Source organism: Mustelus asterias, chromosome 2 (assembly GCF_964213995.1).
Source record: "Mustelus asterias chromosome 2, sMusAst1.hap1.1, whole genome shotgun sequence".
In the NCBI taxonomy this organism is placed as follows: Eukaryota; Metazoa; Chordata; class Chondrichthyes; order Carcharhiniformes; family Triakidae; genus Mustelus; species Mustelus asterias.
The window spans coordinates 91,687,405-91,714,502 of record NC_135802.1 but is presented as its reverse complement, the minus strand read 5'-3'; positions in this window follow the sequence as shown (position 1 = coordinate 91,714,502).

The following is a 27,098-nucleotide window of genomic DNA, read 5'->3' as shown; positions in this document are numbered from 1 at the left end:
GATCGTACAGAAAAATACCATACCCTCGATGCATCACCGAATCCATATACACATTTGATCAGTTTCCACAACTGTCCCAGTGTATTACCTATTTCTTTGGGTGGCTTCAAAAAAGCTTTTCTTTGAAATGTTTTGCTCTGCAGAAATGCTGCTTTGATATCCATCAACTTAATTCCCAATTATTAGAGACTAGAACAGTAAAAAAAAATTCAGTGTCACTTTCTCCGCTGTGGGTGAATCAACCTTAATGTCTCACCCATTCAAGTCTTCCTCATACCCATGGGCTACTAATCTGGCCTTTGCTTTATAAGTCCCATCTTGCAAAACTTTCTCTGTGCAAACCCACCGATGGAACAGAGCAGGCTGCCCTTTATCTGGTGCCTCAGTGTACACCCCAAACTCTTTTCAATTGTCCAATTCTCTTTGTTTGGCCTCTCTTATTTCCATAATGTCCATTTGTTTGGCAGCCACCAAAACTTCCCTATCATGGGGGCTTCTACTCTTATTACTGTAATTGGCTTGATTCCTAGCCTTCCTCATTAAACTCCAGCCTCTACTGTCATGTCTGTCCCTGTCAGGGCTACTACTCTCAGACCTCTGTTCTCTGTTAACCTGACTTGAGTCACAGATTTGTGACCTTTTCCTGGGTTCACGAGTGCTCACTGATTCATCATCAGAACTTAAATCTCGCTTTTTTGACTTCCATCTTTCCATCCCATTTTCCCAATCTGTAGCTTTTGCTTTATGTCCTTGCTCTTGGATGTTGAGCCAGTGTTTATATTTTCCTGAGGCCTTTCCTGCTCTTCTAATTATAGTGGCATCCTTCCACTCACTTGACCCTTTGGGTATATACGATGCCACTGTGCCCACTTTGGGTAACTGAACCTTTGGAGTAATAACTTCATCTTCTGCCTCACTGTTACTTAGTTGGTCATCAGATTTCCTCTTATCTATAGCTATCTGATCATCATAGCTGCTCAAGGTGAGTGTATGTGAAGTACAAGGTGCTTCTTGAATTTCTACATCTTGTTCAGATGCTCCAAATTCATAATCAATTCTCACTACCCTTGAAGAGTGGACTTGCACTGTCTGGTTACTGTGTTGTAGTGTGACTATCTTGCCACCTGTCCAAACTTTAAAGACAAGAGTGCATAAGATTGGGCCTGAAAATTCACCCAAAAAACAGATCTGGAACTCTCCCAGTTTCACGCCCGCCCAACACTTAGAAAGAAATCTTGCAAAATTCCGCCCTTTGATTTTGCTATAAATCACCATAGATATGCTGAACCTGGTGGCCATGTCTGATGAAGGGTCATCCTGAATCAAAACGTTGGCTTTGTTTTCCAGCATTTTCTGTTTTTGGTTCAGTACAGTATTTTGGTTCATGTACAGTGTTTTGCTTTTATCTGACTGTTTAAAGTTATCCTTTATGAGCATAATTTTGGAGAAAACTTGTTAAGCAACTAGTGGTTGTGATATGGTGTCTACGAGTGCACATGCACTATTTATAATAACATATTAATAAGGAAATAATATATATTTAATTTACTTTTTAAAGTGCATTGACCTCAAAAAATAATCTATTATTGTGAATCTTGTTTTCTTAACTAACTATAAATGGTCCACAAATGGTACCTTCTTTGTTTCAGGAATGATTGTTAATTGTGACAAAATATGATAGGAACAAAGAGTCTTTTTAAATTTCAATTTGCATATAGCATTAGACCTCGGGAAATTGATGCATCTGACAAGCTGCAACATATTATTATCATGCCAGAAGCAGACATGCTAATTTTATGAGCACAGCTTTAAAGTTTGCTTTACTTATTCATTCAAAATGTCAATTGCATGCTCCAAGGGATATTCCATGAACAGCCTTTACAAGTGGTTGTATTGTAACACCCTGTTTTACTGTCCTCTACTGGACAAACAATGAATAGTGTCCAAACGCTTATTGCTTCAAGGCCCCAAGCATTTTACTGAGGGGATACTATCCTTCATTTGTGTGTCTCTGATTGTGACACACTATCAAGCTGTTTTTGACATTACAAAAATTACATTACTTTCTCATTGCATGTGTTTTGCAGTTTGATACAAGTAAATCATTCAGAATTTCAATATTTAAAATGAACAAAATCAGTCAGTGTTCTTCCCGACACTTTGAATAGCACTGTGAGATTTTTTACATTCCATTGAAAAAGGTAGATTGGGTTTTGCCTTGACATCCCTCCAACAGTGAAGCACTGCCTCACCACAACAATGAAGCAGTAACCTCTTATGTACTCAAGTCCTAGAGTGAGGTTTGAAACCAAATCTTCAAAGTCAGAGATGAAAATGCCACTGCTGAGCTGAACTAAGGCGAAAAATATTTAGTAATAAACTAAAATATCTTCTATCAATTTTTTCTGTCTTGTTTTGTGAAAAAGATTGTTCTGAACATTATGTGGCATCACTTCAAAAATTCAATTTTTCTCAATCACTATTGAAACAATTCTCCAAGTCATCATATTTTAAACCATTTAACAATCTCCCTAAGATGTTATTTTGTAATTTTCTGGAATTTCCTGTCCAAAACCTAGCTGCAGGATGTGTACCTGGCTATTGTGTTGGTTGGATCTTAAGTCTTGCATATCAAATCTTGACAGACATACTGGGACATTGTTGACGCTGTACACTCACACATACACAATTTTGGAATTACATTGTGTGTTGGAGCTTTAAGAATTGGAATCTTGCATTTCCTCTTACTGTGCAAATCATTTGGGAACACTTCAGAGACTTGGTTATGGTCTTGTTGGAAAATGGTATTTTCTGAACTGCAAATTATTAATTATAAGAGAATTGCACATTTGATAAGTTTTGGTTTATCTTTTAGCCTATGTTTACATCCTTTGGTTGAACATCATGGACTATAACTCCTGCCACCCCCCTCCCCACCCCCCCCCCCCCCCCCACCCCACCACCACCACCACCACCACCACCATCAGATTGGTAGTGGTGGGGGGATTGGGTACCCCAAAGAAGTACCGGGAAATCGCACTTGGAACTTTACATCTAAGGGTTTACACAGCAATTGCCCAGAATCGCAAACTTCCTCTGAGCAATTGTCCTGTGCTGGAACCATCCAAAAATGGGATTTAAATTGCAGGTTACACCAATAGTAACCAGCAAGGCCTCAGAAAAACTCAGAAAAAGTTAGAAGAATTAAAACTTCTCCTAACATTTGGTAACAATTGTAAACACCCAGACCGATCCCCCCATGGGGCCCTTCCCCCTGCACTCCCAAACCCCCAGGAGACTCCCCCACACACATGACTATCCCTCCCCCCAGGGTTTTCCCCACCATCTGGCCCCACCAAGGACTCCCCACTGCTGACCCTACCCAATCTCCACACCAGACCCAATCCCCCTCGATCCACATTCCCATCCCAACTTGACACTTCTAACTCACTGACCCCCATCGCCTCTCCACTTCTGTCCTCCAACCCCGCCCCATACTGATCTCCAATGCCCCCACTCCACTGACCTCCCCACCACCCCCCGACCTGCCGCCACACACCACCCCCGAACTCTGATAATCCCAACCACCCAAATCCCATCCACTTACCTTGGACACTTACCTTCTCCCTGCCTGTCAGTTTCACTGGGCCCTTTAAACTTAGCTGCTTTATGGCAGCTAGTGTGGGATCAACAGGGGCGTGACCTCCTTGAATCCACAAGAGCTGGACTGGGCTGAGGCCTGCGGGGATTCTTTCAATGGAAGCCTCAAACAGTTCTGACAATTGGAAGTGCATTCTTCAGATGAGTTAAGTGCACATTGAAGTCTTCTAATTCCAGCAGACCATCACTTTCCATTGCTGGTCTACAGTTATGACTCCATGAGTCTGCATGTTAGCTAGTGATTTCTTTGTTGGGCACTAACATCCATGTTCCCCAGTATTGGATTTAGGGGTATCCCAAAGATGTGCTGGGGAATTCCCTTCAGATAGTTACAGGTAGGGATTGCATGGTAATTTCCCAGAAGTGCAAACTTCATTGGCAATTGCCCTGTTCTGGAAACCAGCTGAAAATGTGATTTAAATCGCAAACTTCGGATGGCTCTGACTGGGTTATATCTATAGTTATCCAGAAATGGTTAGAAGAATGAAAGAACTTCTAATTTCTAGATAACTATTGTACAGACCCTGACCAACTCCTGATGAGCCTCCTCCCACACCCTGACCCTGTAGGGGACTCCCCCAACTCACCTCCTCCCCTCGCACCCCTTCCTGCCCCCCCCCCCCCGCCCCGACCATAGCACTCACCACCCCGCTGACCACCAGGGGTCTTCCCCAAACCCCTAGATTTCCAGGGAACCACCCCCCCCCACCCCCTCAACAAAGTGTCACACAGGACTTGCCCATCCTCTGCCAAAACTCCAGGACTCTCCCACTACCCAAACTCGCACAGGGCTTCTTCCCCACCTACCTCTGGCTGGCTTGACTCTCACTCTTACCTCCCACAGGTGCGGACCTGATCCGAGGCCCAACCCCCACCCAAGACCTGACAACTGTCCACCTGTACATCCTCCCTGAGGCTTGATGCCTCCTCTCAATGCCTTTCATCCCCATAATGTCTGACTGCATTCTCCCTGCCCCTCCATGCCGGAGGTCTGACACCGTTCCAGAGGCTCAACACCCTCCCAAACCCCTCCCCAAGCACAACATTTAGCAACCTTTCCCCGGGGCCTGTCACACCCAAAAGGCCAAAGTGTGTTCAATGAATTGTACAGAGCCAGCATGAGATATCTAGATCCACAACATAAGTTTCCTTTTTTTAAGTATTAGATTTGGTATGATTAAATAGGAAACACATTAGTGTATTTTTAGCATCATGGTCAGGATCAGCTTTGCAGCAAGAATGCAGTCTATAGGTGCGCACAGCTTGAATGGATTATTTGGCCAGTGAGTATATAATGGAAAACAGTAGTTCCCTAGCAACTCTTTCATACTGTTTGCTTAATTACATGGCATCGCATCGCATCTCCAATTTGGTAGGGCTAGTCAGCCATAGCTGTAACTCTGCCTATTTGACACTGAGCTGTTGTGATTATAGTATCCGCTTTCTCAGAAACTGAAAACAAATTTCCTTCAGTCTTCCTAGGCCTTAGGCTGATCGTAGCATGCAAATGCATCCTTTTTTGGTCAGATTAAGATGTAGAAAATACGTCAAGTCCTGATTGCAGCCGTTCTCCACCTCGAGTCTGAAACAACAACGTTGTGCACAGTTATTTGTGCTGGAGTCTGGAAGACTGGGCTTCATAGATATAACTTTACCCAGTTTAAAAATTGTAGGATTGAAATAAACAAAATACTTTCAGAGCTAAGACATAAAGGAACTGCCAGCACAATAAATTTTCTTTCTTCAGTTAATAAATTAGACACCACTGATTAAGAAAATATTCCAGTTTTAAGTTGCTTATTATCTAATGTGATGTATCAGCACTCTTCCCAGCTTTAGTGACCTCTGACTTTGAACTAAAGAACTGCACAAATAAAAGGGAAATGGGACAAATAAAATCCTGCATCATGTACCACTTCTGTCCTTAGGTTTTTAAACCTGACATTGCCAAGACATTTTCCCTACTTGTACATATATTGCAGATATCTATTAATTATCAAGTCCTAATACTTACAAACAAGCTATTTTGCTTAAGCTTTGATAGTAATACTTAATTTAACATTGTCAATTTGCTTACTTTGATAATTAAACTTTGCAGTGTTTTCAGGAACAAAGGAGCCTCTAAAAAAAAATAAAGTAGGTTGATGAACATTTGTGGTGAAAAATGGCAGATTAATATTTAAGGGTGTGGAATTTTGATGGGATCCTGATGAAGGACCTACACACAAAATATTGACCTGTTTTTTCACTTTACAGATGCTTACTGGCTTGCTATATGTTTCTAGCATTTTCTATTTTTATTTCCGTTTTCAAATATTCATAGATTTTTTAGGCCCTGATTGTTATTTGTATTATTTTTAAAAGGTCCTGGAATCAATGAGTGAAGAGGAAGCAATGTCATATGACGACATTCAATATAACCTTCATCTTATTTGATCTAAACATATATTAGAAGGGCTGAATTTTATCACTATTATTCACAGAAAGTTTCCCATTTTATTCCGATGTTTTACTATATCTCATAGATTTGATACAAATATAATTAGCAATTCTAAAAAGCACCATTTGTTAAAGTGAATAAAAGCATTGAAACAACACAACTAATAAGGAGAAATGTTTTGATACCTTCAGGATTAAAATTTCTGTGCATGCTGGGCTGAATTCTATTTCTGAATTACTGTTAGCATCAGAAAGCACTTCCTGTGTGTTACATGAATGCAACACATTGAATTCCACACAAATGAAAGAAAGGTTTGCACCTATATAGCACCTTTTACAACCTTAGTAAATTCCAAGCACCTTAAATTCAGTTAAGTATTTTTGATGTATAGTCATGGTTGTAATCATAAAATGATAGAATTATACTGCTGGCTTCTTGAAAGAACTATCCAACCAGTTCCACTCTAGTCTCTTTTCCCAAAATACCAGGTTTTTGTTTCTTTTCATGTATATATTCCATTCCTTTGTAAAGGTTGTTACTGAATCTGCCATTTTAGTTATTGTGCTTTAGATCATTACATCTTGCTCCATAACAAAGGAATTCTCCTCATCTCTGTGCTGTATTTTTTTTTGCCAATTCTCTTTAATTTGTATTCCTTAGTTACCCAAACCTTGTTCCAGTGTGAACAGTTTCTCCCTATTTACTCTACAGAAATAGCTTGAAAATTTTTAACACAATATATTTCCCCTTAAGCTTCTCTCTTCAATGGAAAAGAATCCCAGCTTCTCAAGTTTTTGCACACTGAAGTCACTCATTCCTGATGACATTCTGGTAAATTTCCTGTGCAAGCTATAGATATAGTTCTTGGGGCTATAGGGATCAAGGGATATAGGAGGAAGGGGGGATCAGGATATTGAATTCGATGATCATCCATGATCAAAATGAATGGCGGAGCAGGCTCAAAGGGCCGAATGGCCGACCCCTGCTTCTAGTTTCTATGTTTCTAAACTCTTCAAGGCCAAGACATCTTTCTTAAAGCATGATTGCAGTGTTGAACCAAATATTCTAGCTGGGACCAAACCAGTGACTTATAAAAGTTTAACAAACACAGCAGCCATTTTGTGTTCAGCAAGGTCCCACAAATTGCAATGTGGTCGCCCATCATGCAAACCAGCCTCCCATCCATTGACACTGCATACACTTGCTGCTGCCTCAGAAAAGCAGCCAGCATAATCAAGGACCCCACGCACCCTGGACATACCCTCTTCCACATTCTTCAGGAAAGGGATACAAAAGCCTAAGAAAACATACCAACTGACTTAAGAACAGATTCTTCCCTGCTGCCATCAGACTTTTGAATGGACCTACCTTATATTAAGTTGATCTTTTTTATACCCTAGCTATGATTACAACTCTACATTCTGCACCCTCACCTTTCCTTCTCCTGTATATACTCTATGAATGATATGTTTTGTCTGTATAGCGCACAAGAAACAATACTTTTCACTGTATCCCAATACATGTGACAATAGTAAATCAAATCAAAAAGTCAGGTGATCTCCTCTAATGATGTTACTTGAAGAACAAATAATGGCCAGGAAACTGGGGAAAACACAACAGCATCTCTTCAAAATAATGACATGGGATATTTTAAGTTCACTGAGAGTTCAGACATCAGTCTAATATCTCATCCAAAAGGTCATCCAAAACATCTCATCTCTTTCAGTGTACAGTGCTAAAGTGTCAGCCTAGATCTTGTGCTCAGATCCCTGGAGTGGGACTTGAACCTAGAAATCTTCTGACACTGACCTGAAAGTGCTGTCAGTGAACCATAGGATATACAAACTGTGATAGGACAAGAAAATATAGCAGTACAGCAGAAAAAAATTCCAGTGTTGTCCACAGCTGCTCAATAAGGTGTAGTGCATAGTATCACTCACACCATGTATTCCAATTGCAGTGAATGGAATGTGTTGTAACCAAGGAACAATTGCAATCAAATGCTTGTCAGTAACATGTATAATGTAAGTACCAAAGAGCCAAAAGTTGCAACTCAATCTTTCAGCAAGCTTGCAATAAGAGATAAGAAGATATACAACTTGAGTTGCTTCAGAGTTAGGGGTCAATATGAGAACAGCAGGGTTTGTACCATACTCACACAATAAGATTGTGAAAGTTAAACTGGGTTAAATACGATCAAATAAAATTACTTTAAAAGATTTTAAGAAAAAATGATTGGATCAAACTATCATTGCACCACCCAATTCTAAAACGAGATGTACGTTGTTCCTGCTCAGGATCTCTGCAGCAAAAACATTGAAATTATTTATTTTCAGAGTTAAATAATGCTGCAACTCAGCATTAACATCAAATACTCCTCTGGAATACGTCTGTCATTTGTTGAGTTCTTCCCTGTCTTGAACTATTTCTTTGCTGAAAAATACTGCAGAAGATCGAATTTGTCGAGGAAGAAATGTCAAGCCCTCTTCATCAGAAACTGTTACCAGATGAGTAAAGAAAATGAAGGCTCTAAAACAGCAAGCTTAAGAGGAAAAATTGTATTCATTCATAAATTAATGGTGAAACAATTCTTATTGTAGCCAATGAGGAAATGAACTGAATCTGAGAAAAATAGGAATTCTTAAAAGATGATAAATGTAATAAGTATATCCCTTAAGAAAAAATGGATGGAGAGGTTAAAGAGGATTGCCAGAATACCTTGTTAAAGTTAAGACGTTGCTACACTGCAGACATGAAAATTGAAAAAAAAACTGCGGACAACTTGAAAGAGCAGGAAAAGGGAAAGCCATTAACTGAAGGAATCATAGAATCATAAAATGGTACATTGCAGGCAGAAGCCATTTGGCCCATGAGGTTTGGGATGATGTTTTTCTCTGCATCAGCCACTTAGTTCAACTTGATTCTTTCGCAAACCTCAAACCATAGTTACAGCAAGAAATTGGGAGAACCCTGCCTGAAGTTCTCCTGTCATACTTACCTGGCAGGGGTGAAACCATGATCAAGCAGCTGATGAGGCTAGCCCATTGCACTTCAGATGTGCTGATGCCTTAGATGGTGGTTTGCCCAGGCTGGAGTAGAGTAAAGGATTGCGATGGTGGTTTGCCCAGACTAGGGTAGAGTAAAGGATCAGAGTAGCCGGAGGTTAAACTGAGACTTCACCTGATGCAATTTTTCAAAGCCATCTCATCCTTTTCACTAAGATGAAACATCAGATCAAGCCCAAGACAAGGTGCAATGCCTCATCTTGTCAGCTTGGATCTTGTTTGTTCCTCCCGTGGAGACCATGAATTGGATTCAATTTGAATTTGGTCTTTTGAATGGAATAAAGTCCCCAACTGTGGGACATAAGAAAAAAAAAGGTCTGCTAGTTTAGCAACAACTAAAGTAAGATTAATTGATTTCTTAGTTTATCTCTGTCTCATCTTTTAAAAAGGGATGACAAAGTTGTCTTACTCCACTCCTCAGCACTTTTTTTACCACAAAACTTAGGATAATTAAAGTTACAGCTTCTATTACTTCCAATCACACTTTCCTTAGAATCATAAACTGTAGGCTAGCAGGTTCCTGAGATTTGTCTAACTAATTAGCCCCAAATAACTTATTTAGCATGAATGCTCTTTGAGTAATAAACTCAACTAAAAAATTTAAACACACAAAAGCAAAATACTGCAGATGCTGCAAATCGGAAATAATAAAAGGAAATGTTGTAAATACTCAGCAGGCCAGGCAGCATCAGTGGAGGGGAATAGAATTAATGGGTGGGATTTTCCGGCTCCACTCATCCCAAGACCAGAATATCCCGCCTGAGGTCAATGGACCTTTGCATGGTCCAAGTCTCACCTGCTACGATTCCCGTGGCGGGTGGGACAGGAAAATTCCACCCAATGGGTGGGATTTTCTGCTTTTTCCACAGCGTATTTTGTGGCAGCCCAGCATTGGCCGGCAGCGAGATCTTTCCACCACCTACAAAGCACAACTCAGGGGTGTCATGGAATATTCTCCATTTGCCTAATGCCTGTTGCTACAATAACACTCAAGAAACTCAACACCATTCATGACAAAGCACCAATGAGGATCCCTTGACTCAGACAATGAAATAGCCAGCATGAGGAGGAAAAGTTTAGCATTGCCTGATACAATTCAAGTTATGTGCACTTTATGAAAGGAAAAAGTAAGAAGATATATTTTTAAATATATAGTAAATCCTGTTATAATTGCGACTTTCGCAGCAGTATTGCAGCTTGCCTGGTCAGTGGGATGTGAGGGGTGGCCATTTTGTAAAAGTGGGTCACCAGAAAAAAATTTGAAAACCACTGCTGTACAGTAAAGAATTCCACAGATTCCTACCTCCTGAGAGAAAAAAAGCTCCTCCTCATTTCTGATCTAAATGGGTGATCCCTTACTCTGAGATTATGACCTCTGGTCCTAGACTCTCACAGAAGGGGAAACAACCTCTCAGCATCCACCCTGTCAAGCCCCTTTAGAATCCTATATGTCTCAATAAGGTTGCCTCTCATTGCACTTAGCTCCAATGAGTACAGACACAACCTACTCAACCTGACCTCATAAGATGAAGTTACCCTATCATCCTTTCCTTCCTCCTTGCCCTTACAAAAAGTCACATACCCCTGAATATTTGATCTCTTTGTAACTACATCTCTATAATGGTTCTAAGATCATACCCATTAACATCAATTTGTGCCATTAATTCATTTATTTTGTACCAAATGCTATATGGTAAAGAGACACTTATTTTGCTTTTTGGCCATTTTCCCCTTTGACCATATTTTCTGTCATTTCCTAATGTCCCTCCCTGTCACACTGTGGTATCATTACCTAAATAGATGCTTTGCAATGCTAACATATCCTTTTGCTTTATAAGCCTACATATTCCCTCCCCAGAACCAACCCCCCCACCCCCCACCTCCCCCTCTATTTAATTTAAAGCCCTCTCTGCTTCCCTAGTTAGGCAGTTTGAAAGAACAGTGGTCTCAGGTGTAGGCTGTCACAATGGTACAGCCCCATTTTCCCCAGTACTAATGCCAGTGCCCCATGAACCAAAACCCACTTCTCCCATACAAGTCTGTGAGCTACATATTCATCCATCTAATTTTATCGATCCTATGTCAATTTGCATGTGGCTTACGTAATAATCCAGAGATAGATAGGTTCTTGATTAGTAAAGGGATCAGGGGTTATGGGGAAAAGGCAGGAGTATGAGGATGAGAAAAATATTATCCATGATTGAATGGCGAGCAGACTCGATGGGCCGAGTGGCCTAATTCTGTTCCTATGCCTTATCTTATAGAGATTATAACCTTGGAGGTTCTATTGTTTAATTTACTGCCTAACTCCTCAAACTCTCAATGCAGAACCTCTTTCCTCATTCTATGTATGTCATTGGTAGCTACGTGGACCATGACAATGGGATCCTTCCCCTCCCACTATAAGTTCTTCTCCAACCTGGAGCAGATGAAGAGGAGATATAGCATCTGACTTTGAACATGGAATTATAATACTAATGTCTCCAAGGACTGCTCAGTAGAAATTAAATAGTAAGCAAGATAAACTGTGGAAACTATGGACCAGAAAAAGATCACCATTGACTAATGTTTGTATAAAACTGATGACTTTGTGAGTTAATGTAACAAATGATTTTACAATGAAGCAAACTGAGCAGAACAGTCTGTGTTTATTAGATTAGGAAAGAAATTGAATCGGGTTTTCACTTATCATTGTGTCCAGTCACTGTGCTGAAAGTGCATATGCCACGCAAAAGCAGCAATGCGCTTGATAACAATGTTCTCTGCAAGTGAATAATCACTGTTTAGGTTGATGCATGAAGAATAGCTACCTGGGTGATACACTGAGAGTTGCTATTGCTTATAGAACTGTATCCTCACAAAAGGTCACAATTTTGAGAAGAGGAACGGTGAAAAGTCAAAAATAAAACTCAGGCTCGCAAAAATGATCAAGATCCAGGAAATTACCTGAGATTGTAAAATAAAGTCCACAATGTTCTCCTGCCAAGGGAATGGGTTATTTTTGAATAAAACAGCATAATTAACTTCCTAATGGCAATTGTTAGCCCACGTCATGGATTTTTAGCTACCTGTCCCAAGTGAAAAAGTTATTATATGTAGGTATATTGAAACTGATGACTTTAAAGCTGATGCCATTCTACAATTTATACTTGCATAGAATCCTTTCTGAAGCTCTTGAGGAAACTGGAACTTGAGTCAAGCCTTTATGTACTGTTTTGAATATTGTTTCTGTCAATGTAAAATAAAGATCAGACGAGGGTTAAAGTTTAAGCAATCAAGTTGATTCTTTGATCAGAGATAATTGTGATCTGCTGATTAAAATTGCAAATGACAACATAATTGTAACTGTAGGGAATCCTGTGTTTAAACAAATCAATTTGATGATCACGGTAATGCCTGAAAAATTTGGGATTTGAGTCAATCTTCAGAAACAAAAATATACATTCCATCCTAGCTACAAACTTACATTATTGAATTATAGCCTTGTTGCATTGTTGGATTTCCCATAATCAAGCAAAAAACAAAATCTGTGGTAAATAACAGAATAATGCAGAAAAAGCTAGAACTTTAAAAAAAACCTAGAATAATGCAAAAAAAGCTAGAATGGATGTTAGGGAACTTGGGGAAATAAATAGTGATGTCTTGAGGAGTGTACATATTACAGAGGAGGTGGTGCTGGAAGTCTTAAAGCACATCAAGGTAGATAAATCCCCAGGACCTGATGAAATGTATCCCAGGACATGTGGGAGGCTAGGGAGGTAATTGCGACTCCCCTAGCAGAGATATTTGAATCATTGATAGTCACAGGTAAGGTGCCTGAAGATTGGAGAGTGGTAAATGTTGTGCTTTTGTTTAAAAAGGGCTGGAGGGAAAAGCCTGGGACTACAGGCCGGTGAGCCTCACATCTGTGGTGGGTAAGTTGTTGGAAGATATTTTGAGAGACAGGATCTACAGGCATTTAGAGACACAAGGACTGATTAGGGACAGTCAGCATGGCTTTGTGAGTGGAAAATCATGTCTCACAAATTTGATTGAGTTTTTTGAAGGGATTATCAAGAAGGTAGATGAGGGCAGTGCAGGTGATGTTGTCTACATGGACTTTAGCAAGGCCTTTGACAAGGTACCGCATGGTAGGTTGTTGCATAAGGTTAAATTTCATGGGATCCAGGGTGAGGTAGCTAAATGAATACAAAATTGGCTTGATGACAGAAGCCAGAGGGTGGTTGTAGAGGGTTGTTTTTCAAACTGGAGGCCCGTGACTAGCGGTGTGCCTCAGGGATCAGTGCTGGGTCCACTGTTATTAGCCATTTATATTAATGATTTTGATGAGAATATAGGAGGCATGGTTAGTAAGTTTGCAGTTGACACCAAGATTGGTGGCATAGTGGACAATGAAGAAGGTTATCTCCAATTGCAACGGGATTTTGATCAATTGGGCCAGTGGGCTGACGAACGGCAGATGGAGTTTAATTTAGATAAATGCTAGGTGATGCATTCTGGTAGATTGAACCAGGACAGGACTTACTCAGTTAATGGTAGGGCGTTGGGGAGAGTTACAGAGAAAAGAGATCTCGGGGTACAGGTTCATAGCTCCTTGAAAATGGAGTCACAGGTGGACAGATTGGTGAAGAAGGCATTCAGCATGCTTGGTTTCATTGGTCAGAATATTGAATACAGGAGTTGGGATGTCTTGTTGAAGTTGTACAAGACATTGGTCAGGCCACACTTCGAATACTGTGTACAGTTCTGGTCACCCTATTATAGAAAGGATATTATTAAACTAGAAAGAGTGCAGAAAAGATTTACTAGGATGCTACCGGGACTTGATGGTTTGAGTTATAAGGAGAGGCTTGATAGACTGGGGCTTTTTTCTCTGGAGTGTAGAAGGCTGAGGGGTGATCTTATAGAGGTCTATAAAATAATGAGGGGCATAGATCAGCTAGATAGTCAATATCTTTTCCCAAAGGTAGGGGAGTCCGAAACTAGAGGGCATAGGTTTAAGGTGAGAGGGGAGAGATACAAAAGTGTCCAGAGGGACAATTATTTCACACAAAGGGTGGTGGGTGTCTGGAACAAGCTGCCAGAGGTAGTAGTAGAGGCGGGTACAATTTTGTCTTTTAAAAAGCGTTTAGACAGTTACATGGGTAAGATGTGTATAGAGGGACATGGGCCAAATGTGGGCAATTGGGACTAACTTAGGGGTTTTTAAAAAAAGGGCGGCATGGACAAGTTGGGCCGAAGGGCCTGTTTCCTTGCTGTAAACCTCTATGACTCTATGACTCTAACTTCTGAAAGTGGATGCCAGTTTATAAATTATGAATGACAGAAGCATATGTCAGAGGCAGCAGATGATTTTTTTCACAATGAATTACCAAAGATTTTATTTGATAAACATTTGGAGACACTGGAAGATAATTCTCTACAAATGTCATATTACTTGGAAACTAGTTTCAATTTTGAACATGCTACACTTATGGGAGTAGAATTTCCAAGGGTATTCTTCTAATGACCTGCTATAATTTCAGTAAGGGATCAGCTGAAACAGGGGAGAACCAATTTAACAACTACTTAAACCATTAAAGCTAAAGCAAGATACTGTATATGCTGGAAATCTGCAATAAAAATATGAAATGCTCAAAATATTAGCAGTTCCAGCAGCATCTGTGGAGAGAGAAAAAGAGTTAACATTTCAGGTCAAAGACCTTTCTTCAGAACAATCCATTAAACCATGAAAATTCCATCCCATGTGTTGTAAATTCTCTGTGAAGGCCTCAATGAACTTTGAAGGAAAATACAGTAGCAAGGATACCCCAGCCAGAAAGCCTCCTTTCATTTTTCCACAATACCAGACAGGACCCTAGCTCCAGAATTAAGATTAGCTTACAGAATAACTGCATCATTTGGTGTAAATCAAACCAGTCCACAGCAATGCTACACCCATAGAGCAAATACACAGTCAGAACTGGTTGTTTATCCAAAAACATATAAAGAAGTGATGGACACAAAATGTTCACTTGTTCTGTCAAGTCCGTTCCATACTCTCATGGTGCAACATATGCATATCATGATCAACCCAGCAAAGAAACCAAACAATGTCCTATGAATGGGAAATAAAGGAAAAACCCTGGGCCAATTTAAGGGAAAAATAAATTTTCTGGAAATTCAACTCTGAACCCTCAAGGCAATCAAACAAGCTCCAGGAGACCATGGTGATTGAGAAATTCAAACCCAATACCCCACCTACTTTCCACAATCATTAGTCAAGATGGCGCCAGAGCATGGCAACTTCTTGTGAGTTGTCCCCAACATACCCTCTAATTCTATCTTTTACTCTCATTCTATGCTCTTAGAGCTTAATTCTACTGATCTTTCTCTGCACCCTAGCTATGACTGTAACACTATTGTGCATCCTCTCCTTTCCTTCTCCCTTATGCACTCTATGAACAGTATGTTTTTGTTTGCATAGCGTGCAAGAAACAATACTTTTCACTGTATCCCAATACATGTAGCAATAACAAATCAAATCAAGTATTGGCCACTATTAGAAACTAACATTGACAGTAGCCTCTGTTAAACATGTACGACAAATTCACAATCATTGTTTGAGATGTTTACCTGTTCCCTAGATTGAAAGCTGCCTGTGAAAGTAGAGGCCTCCTGATATCTAGTCTAGTTCTAAACTATGTAACTGTCTCAGGTCCTCCCTATCCTATTGAAATTAAATAGCATATACATGTAAGAACTTCAGAACATGAATAAGTCATTCAGCACTTAAAACCTGTTGTGCCATTTACTTAGATCATTACTGTTCTGTTTCTTAACTAAATCTACCCACCTTCATTCCTTAATTCTTAATACACTTGCCTTAAAAAAACTGAGTCTCACTTTGAATCAAGTCTATCTTTTCATTATTTTCAAGACTTCCGTAAAATCCTCAACATCTATACTATTCTAGATTAAAAGTACATAAATACTGTCAGAATAAAGGACATGAACAATTAACTTTAAAAGTGTTATATGTTCTATCTATAGATAATACATAGTCATTGTAGTTGATCTCGGAATGTAATGTCCGCCAATAGCATGGAGCATGGGATAAAATGTGACGCTTAACGATTGGGTGCAAAAGTTGGAATGACGAATGTGGATTATAAGTCAAAAATTATTCCTTTCATACATTTAACTTCAATCAATCTTGATCTTCCTCGGTTTTTATAGATACGGTTTGTCAAAGCCAGCACTAAGCTTCGATGTCCGCCCGATTAGCTCTGTCTGTTCTATAGCAGGACAGAGTGTAACAACCAGAGGGACGCCTTGAACTACAATGGCTATGCCGACTGGTCGGCAAGCATTTCCCCTCCTAACGCACACGTTGGCAAATGGGGGTGAAAAATGTTGGCGCAGCCCTAGATCTCTGACAGTTTAAAATGCAGTCGAGATATCAACTGAAAGTGGGATGAAAGAGGAAAAGGCGTTTTCAAGAATCGACTTGCTCATTTACACACCAGCTACCAGTGTAAGCAATTTGAAAATACCAGCTCCATTTCAATATGTAGGTGAAAAAAGTCTAGTCGTAGCTAAGCAGTTGTGATTGTGTCAAATAACGCAACACCATCCTAGCAACAACTGAGCAACCGAGAGCAGAGCTCCTCTTTAAGTTCTATTGGAGACAATGCACAAGTCAAAGGGGAAGTTTCATACTTTCCCTTGTAAATGGCTCACCTGAGACTGATGCACCACTTGACTCTATTTGACCAACTTTGATTTGAAAGCATATTGTATATGAAAGTGATATTCGTATTGCAACAATTGAGGAACTGCTAAAATTGGACTAAAGTGCTAAAAAAATTGATTCAAACCATGGATGATACAATGTCAAACAACTCCACCCATATGGCCGATATTACCGTTGTAAGGAATGCGGTTATTGCCTAATGTTGAATTAACAATTTAAGTAACTGCAAACATAAAAACATTGACAACAACTGCTGGCACAAACTAACACCAACATTGAAAGTTTCAATGGTCCCGGCTGTGTGCAGAAGATAAAACTCAAATCAAAAGAAAATCTTGGTTCTTTATTTTGGCTGCTACTTGGGGGACATTGTTTGACTCGTTTGTCGAGGAAAGCTGTCTGAGTTATTCACAGGGAATGTTATATACGGTTCTTCCACCGCTCGGTTAGTATAATGGAGATCCCATTATTCAGTTTCCACTGCACTCGGATACAACGTCAACAGTTCATGGTGACCCTTTGTGTGCAGGTCCTGTCTTCTCAACATCATTAAACCATACATGCACTTGTCAAGAGGCCTGGAGATTTCAGCAGAGTTTACTGAATCAGTCCGAGAGAAAGGGAAACAAACTGGCTGCTTTGGAAAACACGAAAGAATTGCGTTCCCAAGAATGCTAAGAAGATTTAAGAGCACACAGCAGGTAAGATCTAGGGACTATTGCCAACAAGGATCTAAAGTTGATGGTTTTGAAAGGATGCTATCATTTTTAAAGTAGACCTAGAGGTATCCACGCGTCTAAAAGTGTCGGTTGTCTGCACTCATCAATGTTAAACTCGGCTATTTTCTTTTGTACTCTCTACTTTCCCCTTCTAATCCCATTAGCTTTGTGGTTATAAATATTGATGTCCTCACACAACAGGCAATAGCAGCAAGCGGGATTGTCCCATAACTGACATGTCATCACCTGTTTCACCAGACGCACTCCTGAAGGTTATCTTTTGAAAAGAAAACCAATGGAATTTCAAGAAAACCTCATGGACTCTTCTGTTCTGGACTTTGTTACAGAAAGAGATTTTGTCCAGTGCTCCCCAGGATCAGACCAGACCCCAATGCACAGCGTGGACCTGTGCGACAGGCTGTGCGATTTTGCAGGGATACGGGCGTTTTCGGAGGAGTCAACTCCGTTCGCAGCAGTCAGGGAGCAGGTGGATGGACTTGGAGAACCTGGAACCCTGAAGATGGGGTCTCTCAATTCGCTGATGGTCAGACCCCAAAGGAAACGTGTGATCACTTATGCTCAGCGTCAGGCTGCCAACGTCAGGGAGAGGAAAAGGATGTTCAGCCTGAATGAAGCATTTGATCAGTTAAGGAAGAAAGTACCTACCTTTGCTTACGAAAAACGACTGTCTAGAATTGAGACCCTGCGACTCGCCATTGTTTATATCTCGTTTATGACTGAACTTCTGAGTAATAAAGAGAAAAATCCAATTCCAGAATAATTATATATATATATATATATATATAACAGATACTTTATTACAACTGCAAAGGAGCCTTCATCGTATTCGTATGGTTTAAAAAGATGCGTTAATTATAGCTCAAATCCTCACAGGGGACTAGAACGTGACACTGCTAAACCATTCCACTTTAAGGACTTGGTTTACAAAGGATGATTTAAGTCTTTTAAGTATAATCTTGTCTTTCCATGACATTACCAGACAAAATACTAGTCATTTATGGTTTGAAATGTGTTTAAAGTTGTGCACGCCAAAATATTTTGGATATGGCGGATTTCATATCAACACTGCAATATAGGCGGAACGAGCATGTCACAAAAGAACTATTCAATGTCACAGCTCAAACCAGCAGAGTGTTTAAACTATTAATATTTGTATGAGGTAAGCTTAAAACTTTTTGCGACATTTCGCACGATTATGTTAAATTAACTCTGGAAAAGAAATAATCATAATGTTTGTATCCATACCAACAAAAGGCGTGATTGTAGAGAGACTAACTTGATGTACAGTGACGATTGCATTTAGGAAATTGAGAGAGATAAAAAACCTATTCAACATTTTGATTTTTCAATTCGGAAATGCTGATATAAAGAAGCCTGAGAACTGCAAATGTTGTGATACCGGGAGAGAAAGAGCGAAGAGTAATGTTAGAAAATGTGGATGCCACTTATCCAGCCATTGTTCTCAAGCATTGCGGCCGGATGCCTTAGAAACGGCAGCTCTCCTTTTGTTGGAGGTTCACACGGGGACTAATTGGCTTTTGATAACTGTTGATTCTGGCTAGTTATACCTGCAGGTGGGAGGGCTTAGGCTTCACAGAGAGAGGGAAAAAAAGTTAAACGAATCGCAAGTTTAATTATTTTGGCATTAACCTTTAAAACGTATTTCAGTTCGACACTGTTACATAATGGATATCCCTTAAAGGCGGGCACAGCAAATCTCCATCTACTCTTTCCGAGACTGGGGTATGTGAATGCCATTGGACTGGCTGCTGCTTGTGAATGGAATTAGCAACCGCTGTGTGGCATTCTTAGTGAAATGACTGGAACAGAAGCAAACATTGGCACCTGTTTACAAACGGCGGAGTAAATAAAAATTAAAACTGCAAATCACACTGTTACACTCTTTCAGTTCTGCATGATGTTTTGTGGTGTGCTGATGAGTTTCTGAATTTCCCCGAAGTGTTGTTCACGCTTATTGCATGACCTCTGGATGGATTCTCTCCCCTCCCACACACATACACACTCTCTCATGTCTCTCTGACCGTTACACATGAAACGCAGAATAATCTTGCGCGTTTTTTAAAACTGTTGTGACTTATTTCGAAATAAAAAGTGGAAATGCACTTTAACTTCATGGAACATATAAATAAGTGTGTTTTCCGGAAGGATCCCCGTGGTGCAGTCCATTTGTGGTTTACAGTATAAAGCGTCCACTTTTATCCACCGCCACCCGCAGTGATTTCCTTCAAATCCTTGCCTTTAATACAATGTTTTCTGCATCATTGGCAATGGTTCAAGCCGTTGAGCGAGTAGGTGAGAACTGGAAATGTTGCACTGGTCAATGTGATTCTTCTTTCCCGCTTAATGCTATCCAACAAATGTGTGTGTGTGTGTGTGTGTGTGTGGGGGGGGGGGGGGGGGGGGTGGAGGGTACCTATACTACTGTCACTCTGAGTACCCAGCTTGAAGTAATTCTGCCCTGCACTCCTCATATTGGAAATATATGAAATTCAGCATCAGAGGCCGTGGACCCGGGTCATTAGTTCCACTCCCTTTTAAAAAGATGTTGAATGAGCGAAAGTAGACGGACATCAGTCACAATTGAGAGAATTTCGTTTCCCTGCGCACTAATAAATTACCAACTATACGAAGACCACCCTATTAACTACATCATCATGTTCACAACTTACCGGTGTATTGCTAGTGGAGCAGTAGGATGGCACAGTGGTTAGCACTGCTGCCTCACAGTGCCAAGGACCCGGGTTCAATTCAGGCCTCGAATCACTGTCTGTGCGAAGTTTGCATGTTCTCCCCGTGTCTGCGTGGGTTTCCTTTGGGTGCTCTGGTTTTCTCCCATAGTCCAAAGATGTGCGGGCTAGGTAGATTGACCATACTAAATTGTCCCCTCGTGTCCCAAAATGTGTAGGTTAGGAGGATTAGTGGGGTAAATACATGGGGATAATGGAAAAGGGTGTGGGAGACTCGATGGGCCAAATGGCCTTCTGTAATTCCATGTAGATTAGTGAGCACAGAGATGATGGGGAAATGGGACTTCCTGCAAGTTAAGGCATAAGCACCAGAGTTTTGGGTTACCTCTAATTTACAGAGGATAGAAATGTGACTGAAAGATGTGCGGGTAAGGTGGATTGGCCATGCAAAATTAGCAGGCAAATATGTTGGTTTACGGGATAGATCTTTGGCGGGATTGTTGTCGGTGCAGACTCGATGGGCTGAATAGCCTCCTTCTGCACTGTAGGGATTCTATAATTTCTAGTGTGTTATTAAATTTAGAAATCTGAAACAACATCGTTTGATCACTTAAATTGAACATTGCTTCAATGCTGAGTTAGGATGGAGTGACACTGAGGTTCGTCAGGAGGTGCCAGGCTGACGATTGCCCCATTTGAAACTTCGTCAAAGCCCAGTGTAGCAGCGTGATACATCCACATCCAGTTCCAAACTTACTCGACATCAGTAACCAAGTAAAAGTTGCTTTGCATTGCACGTGTATTTTCCAAGGAGATTGCAAACTTCCCAAATTGGTGAAATTGCCGCCGCACTTGTAAAGTCGATTGAGTCCATCTGGAATATCAGGTGTAAGCGGTTAACCGATGCCGATTTTAATCCTAACACAAGAGCGCCTCCTGCAGCACCAGTGCGGCACTTTTATTCCCTGCGCCAGTGCCGAGGTTCCACTGCCAAAGGGGTTTCCAGTCCAGCCGTTTGGATGGAGTCAAATCTTGGTGAAACAAGCTGTATTCAAACACATGTCAAGAGGTTGTCACAGCACAGGCTGGAGAGGAGGGATTAAAACCGAAAGGAGGAAGTGAATAACAGGTGAAGGTACAAAACTGACCCACAGGAAGAGACCAATAGGGTTATCTGCTCTGTCTGTTTCAATTTTTTTTCATGGGTGTAGACGTTGCCGGCAAGGCCAGCCTTTGTTGCCCTTGGACTGGATGGCTTACTGGATTTGTGGTCAAATCCCACAATATTTAAAAAAAATTAGAATGGAAAGTTAGTCTCAGTAATGGTGGTTGTAAAATTATCACCAATTGTTGTTAAAAACCCATTTAGGGAAGGGAATCTCTGTATAATTCATATCAACCAGGCGCCACATATTCTTTTACGAGAGGTAAAGGAAAATAAATCAATTAGAGTCGAAACAACTCCAGGAAGTTCTCTTTGACTCCCTTGGAGACTGAAATTAGACGTCACATTAGCCACAACTACTGTGGGTGAGGTAATGGGAGTAACCAATACGAGCAAACTCTGGGTCGTGTGATCTCCCCTGTGGATCTCAGCCAGGGCTTAATTTGATTTCCATTTTTAACTGAGTTGGACTACGGCACGTGGAATGATATTGACGCTACCAACTTGACGGTGGTGGGGGCAATATTGAGTTGCGAGGGACAACACGGGCGATTGTGTGGAAATAGCAGATGTTGATCAATGCAGATACATTTGAACCAGTTATTTTGGACAAAGTGAAAAGTATAACAGATGATCTAAGAGTGAAGGCAAAACGAGGGAGAAATTGATATGCAAATTACCAGGGCCAGGCAACGTGATATCTAACCACACCAGGTTAAAGTCCAACAGGTTTATTTGGTAGCAAATGCCACTAGGCTAGTGGCATTTGTTACCAAATAAACATGTTGGACTTTAACCTGGTGTTGTTAAACTTCTTACTGTGTTTACCCCAGTCGAACGCCTGCATCTCCACAACGTGATATCTGCCCAGGGAGCGCAAGCAACGCTGCCTCCGGGGAAATCGGCGTCGTTTGCGCATTCCCGCTCACCATTTTCTCCCAATCGCCCTGAAACACCGTATGGTTATCGGAGGCTCTTGTAACTTTGACGAGAGACTAGTGAATTCTCCAGGACTATAGCCTAAATTACTAATTTCAGCTATTTGGAACATTTCTCCAAGGATTCTGCTGGAGCCGTGCCAAATTTATAGTGGGAAACTGGGTGAAATTTGCATGACGTTTCAGGGCCAGCCATTTTTAACGGTCAGAGCGCAGGTAGAAACAACATTTAAAAAAAAGATTCTGGTCATTATAGAAGCATCGAATTGTAAGGAGGCAATGCTGAATTCGTCAAGACATTGGTTAGGCTATAGTTGGAAAACTGATTGCAATTCTGGATACTCTTTGAGGAAGAGTCACAAGATACAACAGAGATTTGATTAAATTATATAAGGAATGCAAGTTATGTATATAAAAAACTTTTCAGATAGCAAAGAATCACAGAATCTTTACAATGCAGAAGGTGGCCATTCGGCCCACCAGCCTGCACTGGCTCTCTGAAAGAGCATTCTACCTAATCCCACATTCCTGTCTAAAACCCGAAACCTTGCACAACCTCTTTTCAGATAGCAATTGAAAATTGGAACAGAGTAAGTTTACATAATTTGAATGGATAAATAGTCAAACGCTATTGGTAAGGGAGAGCCATAGACTCGACGTTATTATTCAAGGAAGAAAGTAGACGTTTCTTTTCCATTCTGGAAGTAATTCGAACATGGAATATTTTACCACAAATATTCACAAGGTGACACCTCAGAGAGAAAAACACATTTTTAAAAATGGGCCTCCCCTTTGTGCCCATTTGTGAACGACAAGTGGTGTGGGTTCGAAGCACTGCTTCAGCATTCCTTTCATTTTATGAGGCTTCAGCCTGATTGGAATAGTTTTCATGGTCTGAATGGATCAAGTGCAAAATTATGTGAAAGTTCCTTGTGCACATGGCGACCCCTGATTGAATCGGCCTAAACCAATTGGATTGGCATGGAGTGGGTCACAAGTGTGGGTCACAAGTGTGGATCACTGGTCGCCTGACAGTACTGACAGCTGAAGTGTTGTCGTGCTTGAGGACATTGCATTGAATCATTTGCCTAAGTACCATCGTTTAAAATGGGATTAGATAATATTTCAAACAGAAGAACATGCAAATGGTTGGGGGAAAGAACAGGAAAATTGGATTACATACACAGAACTCAAGTTAAAAAGCCTAGAACTAGCATAGCCAACATAAATTGAATGGCTTGTTTCTATGCTGTAATTTCTACAATTCTATTTGTTAGTATGCCACACTGCACATTCATTGCATAGCATGCTTTACGTGAATAATACAGCACAGGAAGATATGATTTGCTCCTTGAGCTTATGGTTCTTTGGACCAGTTACCCAGTGGGACCCAATTCTTTATTTTTTTTTACCCCAAGTCATTCAACATTATTCATTTTCAATTATAAATCCACTTTTTAAAAAATATTTTGGATATGTTTTCATTACTGTTGCTATAGGTATCATGTCTAAAAAAAACTTCCAATATTTTCCTTTATTCTTTCGATGACAATCATAAAATATTGTCCTTGCATTATGACTCACTGACCAATAGAGATCCTTCCTCTGATCAAAGCTTTACCTAACTTAATCATTCAACCACTTGTCTTTCTATGTTCCAATGCAATGAGTCCTAATTGCTGCAATTACAGATTCTATTTCTTTATATTAATGTTTTCTGATTACTCTCATTCGTTCATCCCTTCCTTTTTCCTTCAGTGAAAATGTGGCAAATGATAATGCTTCAGTTTTCTGGCACAATTTCCATATCCATCAACATTTGAAAGACTGTGGCAGGGCCTCTGCTATTTCCTCTCTGACATACACCAGCATTCTAGCAGCATGCCATAATTGTATCGTAGTTCATGATTATGCTACCAAACTGTCAACTCAATGTCTTGACTTGAAATCCTACCACTGCAATTTATGGCATTCAATTCGATAAATCTACATGTTTGTGTGTGAGCTTATACCAGAAAAATAACTATGGCATCTCCTTGATTGTTGCAAAATTAAACCTAGTTCAATAGTGTTAAAAACCTTCCGAGGAAAAATTAAGAAAAGTTGAAAGAAAAATTGTTAGAACTACAAGTGGAAAAAGCACCACTTTTATCGCATGTTGCAATGTTCAATTTGGAGATTGTTTTATATTATTCTATGCCAATGTGAAACCCGAATGCTGTGAATGCTTGAGAAGTTGAGAATTTAAGAATGAATCATGATAGCATTACTCAAATTTTGCCTTTCAGTCTTCTTTCTTCTCTTGAAAGTAGAAATATAGAATTTAGGAATATAGAAAAAGGTGTAGGCAATTTAGTCGCTCAAGTCTTTCCACCATTCAGTGAAATCAGAGTTGACCTGTGCTCTAACTTTATTTCCCCATGTTTTTCTCATACCCCTTAATATATTTAAGGGATATGAGAAAAATATATATTTAATTTATCACCAACAACCTGTCCTGGTCTCCCCATGCTGACACTATAGCTAAGAAAGCCCACTAATGTCTCTACTTACTCAGAAGACTGAGGAAATTTGTCATGTCAGCTACAAGTCTCACCAACCTTTACAGATGCACCATAGAAAGCATTCTTTCTGGTTGTATCACAGCTTGGTATAGCTCTTGCTCTGCCCAAGACCACAAGGAACTACAAAAGATCGTGAATGTAGCCCAATCCATTACGCAAACCGGCCTCCCGTCCATTGACTCTGTCTACACTTCCCGATGCCTCAGCAAAGCAGCCAGCATAATTAAGGACCCCACGCACCCCGGACATTCTCTCTTCCACCTTCTTCCTTCGGGAAAAAGATACAAAAGTCTGAGGTCACGTACCAACCGACTTAAGAACAGCTTCTTCCCTGCTGCTGTCAGACTTTTGAATGGACTTACCTTGCATGAAGTTGATCTTTCTCTACACCCTAGCTATGACTGTAACACTACATTAGAGTCATAGAGGTCCACAGCATGGAAACAGGCCCTTCAGCCCAACTTGTCCATGCCACCATTTTTTTTTAAACCCCTAAACTAATCCCAATTGCCAGCATTTGGTCCATATCCCTCTATACCCATCGTACCCATGTAACTATCTAAATGCTTTTTATAAGATAAAATTGTACCCGTCTCTACAACGACCTCTGGCAGCTTGTTCCAGACACGCACCACCCTCTGTGTGAACAAATTGCCCCTCTGGACACTTTTGTATCTCTTCCCTCTCACCTTAAACCTATGCCCTCTAGTTTTAGACTCACATACCTTTGGGAAAAGATATTGACTATCTACCATGTCTATAGCCCTCATTATTTTATAGACCTCTATAAGATCACCCCTCAGCCTCCTACGCTCGAGAGAAAAAAGTCCCAGTCTATTCAGCCTCTCCTTATAACTCAATCCATCAAGTCCCGGTAGCATCCTAGTAAATCTTTTCTGCACTCTTTCTAGTTTAATACTATCCCTTCTATAATAGGGTGACCAGAACTGTACATAGTATTCCAAGTGTGGCCATACCAATGTCTTGTACAACTTTAACAAGACGTCCCAACTCCTGTATTCAATGTTCTGACCGATGAAACCAAGCATGCCGAATGCCTTCTTCACCACTCTGTCCACCTGTGACTCCACTTTCAAGGAGCAATGAACATGTACCCCTAGATCTCTTTGTTCGGTAACTCTCCCCAATGCATTAACTGAGTAAGTCCTGCCCTTGTTCAATCTACCAAAATGCATCACCTCGCATTTGTCTAAATTAAACTCCATCTGCCATTCGTCAGCCCACTGGCCCAATTGATCAAGATCCCGTTGCAATTGGAGATAACTTTCGTCACTGTCCACTATGCCACCAATCTTGGTGTCATCTGCAAACTTACTAACCATGCCCCCTATATTCTCATCCAAATCATTAATATAAATGACAAATAACAGTGGGCCCAGCACTGATCCCTGAGGCACACCGCTGGTCACAGGCCTCCAGTTTGAAAAACAACTCTCTACAACCACCCTCTGGATTCTGTCAAGAAGCCAATTTTGTATCCATTTAGATACCTCATCCTGGATCCCGTGAGATCTAACTTTATGCAACAACCTACCATGCGGTACCTTGTCAAAGGCCTTGCTAAAGTCCATGTAGACAACATCAACTGCACTGCCCTCATCTACCTTTTTGGTTACCCCTTCAAAAAACTCAATTAAATTTGTGAGACATGATTTTCCACTCACAAAGCCATGCTGACTGTCCCTAATCAGTCCTTGCATCTCTAAATGCCTGTAGATCCTGTCTCTCAAAATACCTTCCAACAATTTACCCACCACAGATGTGAGGCTAACTGGCGTGTAGTTCCCAGGCTTTTCCCTGCAGCCCTTTTCAAACAAAGGCACAACATTTGCCACTCTCCAATCTTCAGGCACCTCACCCGTGACTATTGATGATTCAAATATCTTGGCTAGGAGACCCGCAATTTCCTCCCTAGCCTCCCACAACGTCCTGGGATATACCTCATCAGGTCCCGCAGATTTATCTACCTTGATGCATTTTAAGACTTCCAGTACCTCCTTCTCTGTAATATGTGCACTCCTCAAGACATCAATATTTATTTCCCCAAGTTCCCTAATATCCA